The sequence below is a fragment of the Stegostoma tigrinum genome, chromosome 12 (assembly GCF_030684315.1).
Source record: "Stegostoma tigrinum isolate sSteTig4 chromosome 12, sSteTig4.hap1, whole genome shotgun sequence".
NCBI lineage: Eukaryota > Metazoa > Chordata > Chondrichthyes > Orectolobiformes > Stegostomatidae > Stegostoma > Stegostoma tigrinum.
The window spans coordinates 40,409,907-40,420,764 of NC_081365.1; the positions used below are offsets into that span (position 1 = coordinate 40,409,907).

Here is a 10,858-nt window from a genome sequence, read left to right on the forward strand (position 1 = left end):
AGAACCAGGTCTCACTTTACTTACTCTTCACATACCCGTAGAAACTCTTGTCATTCATGTTTACATTCCTAGTCAGCTTCCTCTCATACTCGAATTTCTTCTTCTTGCTTAACCTGTTTCATCATTCTCTGTCATTCTTTATGTTCTAAATAATCAGCTGACATGCCACTCATCTTTGTGCAATTATATGCTTTTTCCTTAAGTTTTTGTTTTCCCTAACTTCTTTAATTATCCATGGATGATGGGTCCTCCCTCTAGGACTTTTCTTTAAGTATGACCATATTTACTTTGGGTATTCTGAAATGTCTGCCTCAGTATCTCCATTGATTTATCTCCTAGCCTAGTATGACAGTTCATTCCAGATAGCTCAGCTTTCTTGTCTGCATTATTGCCCTTACTTAGGTTTAAAATATGAATCTTAAACCATTTTCCTCCCTCTCAAACTGTATGTAAAATTAAGTCTTATTGTAGTTGCTGTGACCTAGAGGTGCTTTTACTCTGCAATCATTTACTAATCTTGTCACATAAGAATATAAGTCTAATATATATTGTTCTCTGGTCATTTCCAGATTATGCTGCTCTAGAAATTATCTCAAAAGTATTCCATAAGGTCCTCAACCAGGCTAGTACTGTATGACTGATTTTATTTTTCCAGTTTATATATAAAGTCATTCAAGATTATTACTTTGCCATTTTACACAGGCACCCACTATTTCTTCTTGTATACTCAGTCTCAAATTATGGTTACTGTTAATAGTCTGTACATAAGTTCCACTGATGATTTTTTAACCCAACTATTCCTCATCTCCACACAAACTGATTCCATATTCTGATCTGTTGAGCCAAGATCATTTATAATTATTGCATAAATGCCATCCTTGATTAACAATGCTTCACCTCCACCTTTACCTAGTTTCCTGTTCGTCAAAGAATAATTCCACAGAGTAGAGGCCTTTTGACCCATTGATTCTGGATGGTCAAAAATATAATAATGCTTACTCTGGTCTCATTTTCCTACTCTAGACTTGAATGTAATGGCACTTCAAGCATTCATCCAAATAATTTGTAAAGGTGGTGAGATTACTTGCGTCAACTGTATTCCCATGCAGTGTGTTCCTGACCACCATCTCACTCTGGCTGAAGAAAGCTTTCCTTAAATCACTCTAAACTGCTTGCCTTTCATTTTCAAAATGTGTCCCCTTGTTTTTGACCTTTCACCTAAGGGGAACAGCTGCTTTTTATTCACCCTGTTCATGCCACTCATAATCTTATCCTCCTTTATCAAGTCAACCCTTTACTTTCTCTGCTCCAAAATACCCAGGTTTATCCAGTCTCTCTTTCATTCATGAAATCCTCCATCCCAGGCAGTATCCTGGTGAATTTTCTTTGCACCCCCACCAGTGCAATCACATCCTTCCAATAGTGTGGTGGCCAGAACTGCACACAGTACTCCAGCCAGGGCCTAACCAAAACTCTGTACAGTTGCAACATAATCTCTCTGCATTTATAATCTATGACATTACTGATAAAGGAAAATATCCTACATGCGTTCTTAACTACCTTATTAGCCTGTCAATAATCACCAAGAGCTCTCTGTTCCTTTGAACTTCCTAGTGACTTGTCATTCATTGAGTAATCCTTTGCCTTGCTCCTTCTTCCAAAAAGAGCATCACAGGATTAAATCTCATTTGCCACTGATCTGCCCATCTGGCCAATCTGTTTATATCCTTCTGTAACCTAAGACATTCTTCCCCGACCAACCATCGTGTCATCTGCAAACTTACTTAACATCTACACTCGCACTGCCCTGCCACCCACATTCTCATCTACATCATTTTTTTATTTGTTAACAGGATGAGTGTGTCACTGGCTAGGCAGAATTTTTTATTACCCATCCCTCGTTCAGAGTCAACTGCATTGCAATGTGTCTGGTGTCACAAACAGGCCAGACCAGGTGAGAATGGTAGTTTCCTTCCATAAAGGGCATTAGTGAACTAGATGGGTTTTTCCGACAATTGGCAATGGATTCATGGTCACCATTATTCCAGATACTTTTGTTGAATTCAAATTCCATCATCTGCTTTGGCAGGATTCAAACTTGCATTGCCGGAATGTTGTCTGTGTCTCTGGATTAACAATCTAGTGATTGTACCACTAGGCTATCACCTCCCCTTGTCATTTATGAATATCACATACAATAAGGGGCTTAGCAGTGATCCTTGTGGTACGCTACCATACAGACTCCAGTCACCCAAACAACATTCTACCACCACCATCTGTCTCCAGTCACTGAGCCTACTTTGGATCCAGCTTGCCCAGTTATCCTGAATCCCAGAGATAATGGGAACTGCAGATGCTGGATAATCCAAGATAACAAAGTGTGGAGCTGGATGAACAGAGCAGGCCAAGCAGCATCTTAGGACCACATACAACGCATCATCCTCCGACACTTCCGCCATCTACAATCCGACCCCACCACCAAAGACATTTTTCCCACCCCACCCTTCTCTGCCTTCCGGAGAGAACACTCTCTCTGCGACTCCCTTGTCTGCTCCACACTCCCCTCCAACCCCACCATACCCGGCACTTGCCCCTGCAACCGCAGGAAGTGCTACACTTGCTCCCACACCTCCTCCCTCACCCCTATCCCAGGCCCCAAGATGACTTTCCACATCAAGCAGATGTTCACCTGCACATTTGCCAATGTGGTATACTGCATCCATTGTACCCGGTGTGGCTTCCTCTATACTGGGGAAACCAAGCGGAGGCTTGGAGACCGCTTTGCAGAACACCTCCGCTCGGTTCTCAGTAAACAACTGCACCTCCCAGTCGCGAACCATTTCAACTCCCCCTCCCATTCCTCAGACGACATGTCCATCCTGGGCCTCCTGCAGTGCCATAATGATGCCACCCATAGGTTGCAGGAACAACAACTCATATTCTGCTTGGAAACCCTGCAGCCCAATGGCATCAATGTGGATTTCACCAGCTTCAAAATCTCCCCTCCCCCACCACCGCATCCCAAAACCAGCCCAGCTCGTCCCAGCCTGCCTAACCTGTTCTTCCTCTCACCTATCCCCTCCTCCCACCACAAGCTGCACCTCCAATTCCTACCTACTAACCTCATCCCGCACCCCGCCCCGACCTGTCCGTCCTCCCCGGACTGACCTATCCCCTCCCTACCTCCCCACCCATACTCTCCTCTCCACCTATCTTCTTCTCTATCCATCTTCAGTCCGCCTCCCCCTCACTCCCCATTTATTTCAGAATCCTCTCCCCATCCCCCTCTCTGATGAAGGGTCTAGGCCCGAAACGTCAGCTTTTGTGCTCCTGAGATGCTGCTTGGCCTGCTGTGTTCATCCAGCCCCACACTTTATTATCCTGACTCCCACATGCTTTTACCTTCTTTCCGTTAAAACCTCCTTCCCTCCTTTAAAGCCTGTCTGCACTGTTTCAGCAGCTGCTGTCAGATGAGTGTGCTTCTTTTTTGACAGGGGCAGGCTGCCTTTCAGAAGACCAGGGTAGCTTCAAGTTATTGCTAGAAGTGCATGTTTGTCGGCCCTATACTGACCATGCAGCCAGTCAATGGGCCATTATACATTTTGCTGCACAGCATAATCATTGAGATGTGCAGGCAGCACAATGTTCATGTGCTGTCTGCCTCAACTCAACTAGATATAGTGCAATTATGCATCATGATCTCTGGACCTGCTAATGGGACTAATCAAATTGTTAGCCTGAGGACCTTCTGTTGGGAATCTGTCCATTTGTACATCTTATAAAAGCCTGCTCTATCATGGGGATTCTAGTGCTTGTAATTTCAGGGATAGCAGTGAATCCTGTCAAGAGCATGCCATCTGCACAGATTCAATACCGAAGTTAAACTCCAGTTAATTCAATCACGTTGTGAAGACAACAAGGATATGAGTGTTAAAAGGAAGTGGTATACTGTGTGGGAAGACAGTTCTTTCCCTTTCTGAAATCTCAGTGCAATCCAGTAAAACAGATGAAATGTAGGCTCTCCTTCCCTTATCAATGATTGTGCCATATGTTGTGTTAGAAATAGTCACTTTAAGCTCCAGAATCAGGATGCAAACTGAGCTGAAATAGTGGAAATGATGATTCTCTCTCTGTTATGTTTCGCCAAGGATCATTAATACAATCTATTTCTCCTGAATTAATTTCCTGAGAGTTTTAAGCCACAATATAAAACTAACGTTCAATTTCAAACTTGAACTTTAAAGAAAATACATTTAAAAAAGGAGTTGGAACAGGACAGTCTCATTTACATGAATTAACTCTGTGTTCTAAGACAGAAATTGTGGTGGTAATTTTACAGTAGTTTTTACATTAATTAACTTTAATGGTTAGCTGAAGTGTGAGTAAATGTGGTCTTAAGTTAAAGAGGTGTAGAAATGCAAGGTTGAGTCCTGCTTTAGATTTCAGCAAGAGTGGCTGTATTGGGTAATGCCCTTTGCATCCAACATGGTATTTCACCTAATGAAGCAATGCTTATATAATCCCTATAGTGTGGAAACATGCCCTTCGGCCCAACAAGTCCATACTGACTTTCAGAACATCCTACCCAGATCCATCCCCCTATAACCCACCTAAACCACACATCACTGAACATTGTGGGCAATTCAGCATGGCCAATCCACCTAACCTGCACATTTTTGGACTGTGGAAGGAAACCAGAGAACCCGGAGGAAACCCACAAAGACATGGGGAGAATGTGCAAACTCCACACAGACAGTTGCCCGAGGGTGGGATTGAACCCGGGTCCCTGGCGCTGTTGGGCAGCAGCGCTAACCACTGAGCCACTGTGCCGCCCCAAATGTTATCCTTTAGATCACAGGAAAAAACTGGATGTGGATATCATAATATGGAAGAATCCAACAGATATTTATTACTGCTAGCTTTTATATACAGACATTACATTCTTCAGGTACTTTAGTGTTTGAGCTAACATTGAACCATTAAGTTACAAAGAGCAGCCTGCTTCTTATGGTATGTCAAGCATCAAGTGATTGCAAGTGGGAACTTAGAAAAAAAGGAGGAACAGGCCGTTCAGCTCATTTGTCTCACTCTGTGCTTTTTGACATTGATCTCCCAAGCCCTTTGACACCTTTCGTGTTTAGAAATCAACTTATTTCTTTCCAAAACATGTTCTGTGACTTCACTTCTCTATCCTTCTTTGTTCAAAAATTCCATTGGGTCACCAGCCTCTGAGTGAAGGAATTTCACCTCATCTCAGTCCAAAATATGTATCAAGTAATTTTGGGGAGGAATTTGAAGGATGTGGGTGCGATGTAGAAGGCACTTTATGACCAATTAAAGCTTGGAAATGTGAATAGTGAGCAACACCTGGGTGTCCGGCTGCTAACTCCACATATAGCAGCATACCCACAAGTTGTCCCAAGACACCATCCCCCCTCCACTATCTGGCTAAGCTCATTCCCACTTTGAACATTACACTTCTAACTGTATCACAGCCCCTAGAGTGTGTGTGGTCTGTGACCCTGACTCATGACACCTTACGTACTGTCAATCCTTTTGTTCCTGGTTCAGTGCAAGATCGTGAAGTCAAGCTTATGAACTTCAAAGAGCCTTAACCTTTCACACCTCTTGTATGGGTGTGTCATCTAATGTCTAGTGGGTTCTGCAGAGGTTGGTTTTGGGATCACATCTATTCACATTATACATTAATGAACTGGATGAAAGAACTGAGAGCATTGTTCATAAATTGGCAGATGACACAAAGATAGGTGGAGGGACAGATAGTGTTGAGGAAGTAGGAAGGTGCAGAGGACTTGGACAGGCTAGGGAAGTGGGCAAAGAAGTAACAGATGGAATATGATGTGGGAAAGTGTGAGGTTATGCACTTTGGTAGGAAGATTAGAAACATAGACTATTTTCCAAATAAAGAAAGGCTTCAGGAAACGAAGTAGAAAGGGCCTTAGGAGTTTGAGTTCGGGATTCCTTTAAAGTTAACATGCAGGTTCCATTGGCAGTTGGGAAGGTAAATGTAATGTTAACATTCATTTTGAATGGGCCAGAATACAAGAGCAGAGAATACTACTGAGGCTGTATAAAGCTCTACTCAGACCACATTTGGAATATTGTGAACAGTTCTGGGCCCCATTTCTAAGGAGGGATGGCATTGCAGGGAATCCAGAGGAGGTTCATAAGAATGATCCTCAGATGAAGGGCTTATTGTATGAGGAGTGGTTGAGAACTCAGGGTTTGTACTGGATGGAGTTTAGCAGGATGAGGGGAGATTCTGATTGAAAATTATAGAATACTGGATGTATTGTTCTATGTTCTACATGTATGGATAGAGCAGATGTAGAGGACACGTTTCCATAGTAGGTGAGACTGAGAGTCCAGGTCAAGAAGAATACCATTTATCAAGAGCAGCCACTTGTATTTCAGGAAGGAATCTCGGCAAGAGGGAAGTAAGATTAAATCATGTCAAGTAAAATATAATAAAAGGGAATGTTAAGTTCCTAAAAAGTTTTTATAGGTTTTTAAGTTTATTTTATGGTTAGGAAATCTTTTCAGAATTACAGGACGGCAAACCAGTGTAGAAAAATGCAGTGTACATCCTGCAGTATTGTGAACTCATGGATGTGTATTGTCATAGAATCATTGAATCCCTACAGTGTGGAAGCAGGCCATTCAGTCTCTTGAATCCATACTGACACTCTGAAGAGCATCCCACCCACCTACCTGATCCCTATGTGTCTTTGCACCAGAGAAACACCTCTACAGCAAGTGTCACCAGCTACACAAACTGGAAATTGATGAGGCTGATGGTTTCTCAATTGAGTGCAGCGAGACACAGCTGTGGCACCAAGGGACTTCAGCTGTGCAGGGTGGTAGGTGTTGGGTAAGATGAAAGAATGAAAGGGCAATAGTAATAGAGGATTCCAAATTCAGGGGATCAGACAGGCGTTCCTACGGAATGAAACGTAATTTCAGAATGGCGTGTTATCTTTCCGGTGCCAGGGTCAAGGATGTCACAGAGGGATTGCAGGCCATCCTTTACAGAGGCATCCTTCTAGGGGAAGGGGTCAACCTGGCATTGGCACATTGGCATCAACAACACGGTAGGAAGAGGGATGATGCCCTGAAAGCAAAATTCAGGGAGTTTGTAAGAAAGTTAAAAAGCATTACCGCAAGAGCAGTAATCTCCGGATTACTTCCAATGTGGTTCTGAACAAATAGTCCTCATTGGATGGATCTCAGACAGCTATCTTCTCCAGTTGGGAGATGAGAAGAAGAGGAGGGAGACTCAGGGAAGAGTTCCCTATCACCAGATGAAGAGCAGGATTCTGTCTTCACAACTTTAACAAGACCAACACATTCTGCGCTAACAGCCTATTTGTGCTCCAGTATCAGTAAGTCATCTCCAGTTGCCACAATTGCACACTGTCTCGGTCTAATTAACTAATGTACCATATCTAAACAGCTGCTTTTTAACAAACTTAATAAACTATCTGAAAACTGCTATAAATTGTTAACTGCATATACAAGGTAGCTGGGATCACCAAGTCCCCAGAAATTAACATTGGGGAGTTTAGAACAGATGGCACAATTAAAACATAAGGGAGATGCCATTTAGTACTGAGATGAGGAGATATTTTCTTCACAGATGGCGGGAAATCTTTGGAATTCTCAAGCCTAGAGTGTTGTGGAAGGTCAGTCTTTGAGTATATTTAAAGATTGATAAAGTTTGGGTTATTAGTGGCTACTACTAGGGGATACTACTAGGGGAAACTATCAGCAAAAAGCATTGAAGTGTTTGATTAACAATGATTAACCATGATCATATCAAATAGTGGAACAGGCTCAATGGCTGAATGGCCCACTCCTGCTCAAATTTTTCCAAAATTGAAGCCACTGTGAATAGACATGTTTCTACATTTTCAAGGGCATTTTCACTTAACACAAGAGCTCATGAGGAGATAATAAGACAGATGCCAGGCCAAAAAGGTAGATTTCAAGGAGTGATTTGAAATAGGAAAGAGAGACAGATTGTTGGAGAGGTTTAGGCAGGAAAGCGTTACTATCTTTTTAGTCAAAGGCTTGCCACATATTTTGAAAAAATAAAAATTGGGCATCCTCAAGACGTACATATTACAGGAGTACAAACATCTCAATGTTGTGGGACTGGTGAAAACTACAGAGATAGACAACAGTAAGACAATGAAGGGAAATGAAAATAAGAATTGGAATTTTAAATTTTGCGGAGCTGTTGTGTCAAACCTGGCACAGTTGGTAGCACTCTATGACACTTTGTCTCTGAGTCAGAGACTGTGGTTTCAAATAACAGTCCGAGACCTGAGTCCAAAAATCTAGGCTGACATTTCAGTGCATTGCCATCGTTAGATTGAAATATTAGACAAAGGCCCTCTCAATTTCCTGTAATAGGTGATATTGCATTATTTTTGAAGAACAACAGTGTATCCTGGCCAAAAGATATCTCACAAGCAAAGCTACAATGAAAAAAAGATTATCGTGTCATTATCACTGTGCTATATGTAGGATATAGCAGTCTTCATTTTGGCTACCCAGTTTCCTATATGGTAACAATGGCTATGATTCAAATGTCCATCATGGACTGCAAAGCATATTGGAAATTCTGGTAGTTATAACAGGTGCTATGTAGCACAAATGTTTTTATTTGCTTCATCATGACCCATGCAGGCCAATGAACACAGGGAAGACTGGTGAAGAAGACTTGGTGCAAGTTGATATGACTGATCTATTGATCACTGCCTTGTTTGTGTGTGTTAGAAGCTATCCTCTTATTTATTGGACAATTGATTCATTCCTGACAAAGCTTTTATTTTGCCGTCAATATCCTACAGTATTCTGAGGATAAAGACATTGACCATTTTATTATTTCTAGTCACAATTAAAAGCTCTTTGTAAGTAAAATGAAAACAAAAATATAAATCCCATGAAGTTAAAACAGGTTAATAAAAATAGATAAATATTTTAAGCATGAACTATTGTTAATTCATAAGAAGTAGGATTAAATAGAAGTTTAGTCAACCAGCCTAAATAAAGAAATGGAAAACTGTCTTGAAGAATATTAAACATGGGTTCTATAATATTGGCATAAATGCATTAATATGTTCTTCATATAATGCGATATTCACTCCAAAACAATTATATGACACAAATTAGCCTCCAGACTTCCTATTCAGAATTCAACAATTTGATATATTTTACAAAACTTTTTTTTCCACAATTTTTAAATAGTTCTCATAACTGACTTGCCCCCTACTGTCTACATGCTGTAATCTTTCCAGCAATTGGTTTCTTGGTGAACTGCTTGACATATGCATCAACAATTTGTTTTCTTATAGAAATTTTTCACTGGATAAAATATGGCTTTTTGCAACACTGCAGTATTTTTGATACAGGCAATGATTATTCAACCAAACAGAAATGTTAACTTTAATATCTTTAAAAAAAAAACAAATAATGGGTTAAATTATGGGAAATGTGTCTTGAATAATTACAAGGTCTTCGAATTAAGAAATTCTCATTAGTCATCAACCTCTTGCTCATTACTTTGTGCCATTTATACATTGCCAGTCTAACAATATAAGCCACGTATTTTCTTACTTTGGAAACAAGTCATTCTACTGTTTCCTTAATTCAGCCATTTGTAAATTAAAACATATCTTAAACAAAAGCTTAAACTTACAGAAATGTGCACATTTCCTAGATAGATGAACAGCTTATCCAGGAATGCACACTTTTTAAATATTGCACTATATATTCTTATAAATCTTTTTTGCAGTTCCTTTAATTTTTTTCCATGAATTCTCCTGTAACAAGAGAGTGCACACAGATTATTTATTTCTAGGAGTTGAATGAGGATAGATATAACAGCTAATGGCTGTTTTAGGTACTGTTATATTTAAAGTAGGAGCATCAATCAATTTCCATTTATGTAGTGTTGAGGCATTGCGTGGAAATAACTGCTCCTAACCTCATCCACAGAATGCACAAAATCTAAATATCAACTCGTCAATTTTTCTAGCATGGCATAGGATTTAAATTTTTGCCTAAAGAGGCGCCAACAGATTTGAGATGCTTAATGACTAATATTTAGTATTTAAAACGTAATCTTCTTCACCTCATTCAAAAAATACAAAAATACTGTTTGTCTTGTGGCAGAACAGAAAAATGGTATGATCTATTCAAACAGCAAATCATTCACCCTCTTTGACATTTTTGGTTTTAAAGGGTAATAATATCCTAAGGGAAATTCTCTCAATTCAGAGGCAATCCCTATTTAATGCCTGAGCCATATAATTTATGAGTAAACTCTTACCGTTCAGGAGAATTCATTATTAGTAACACTGCCTCACACCCTGAGGAGATTTGATTTTCAAGTCAGCAGAGACCCAGATACACTTCCAGCTGACGCCAACCACTAGTTCTATTAGCAAATGGCTCTTTTGAGTCAGAGAAGAACAGCATCTGTTCCACTCCTGGACATCAAGCAGAAGCTGTCAGTCATCAAATAACTTAGTACTGGTAGGGTGCGCTGTCATTATTCACTTATTTAAGTGTTGGTAGCTTGCTTCAATCTCCATAAACAAGATTAACATTTGCCCTTGTTCTGTAAGTGCAGTTTCTTACTGGCATCATGTTCCATACTAGTTAGATGCAAGTTAGAACCTTCACCCAACCTGAAACGTCACACCTCATTGAACTTTCCACAATATGTTGAATATTAAAAGCTAGCCTACTAGGAGATTGCTCATAAACTGTTTTCTGAAAGTAGTACTTTGAGCTGAAATTACTTCACTGTATTGCCCAAAGCAGAAAA

The 10,858-nt window shown here is 40.4% G+C and overlaps 1 protein-coding gene across 3 annotated transcripts in view; it reads right to left on the reverse strand.

Moving 5' to 3' along the window:
* Positions 1–10,570, reverse strand: part of mab21l3 (mab-21-like 3) — a 113,532-nt gene extending 102,962 nt beyond the window's left edge. For all 3 annotated transcript variants that reach the window (XM_048540815.2, XM_059650300.1, XM_059650299.1), the window contains exon 1: positions 10,358–10,570. The gene's annotated coding sequence lies outside the window, so the exon portion shown is untranslated. The remainder of the gene's footprint in view (positions 1–10,357) is intronic.
* Positions 10,571–10,858: the final 288 nt, after the last annotated feature.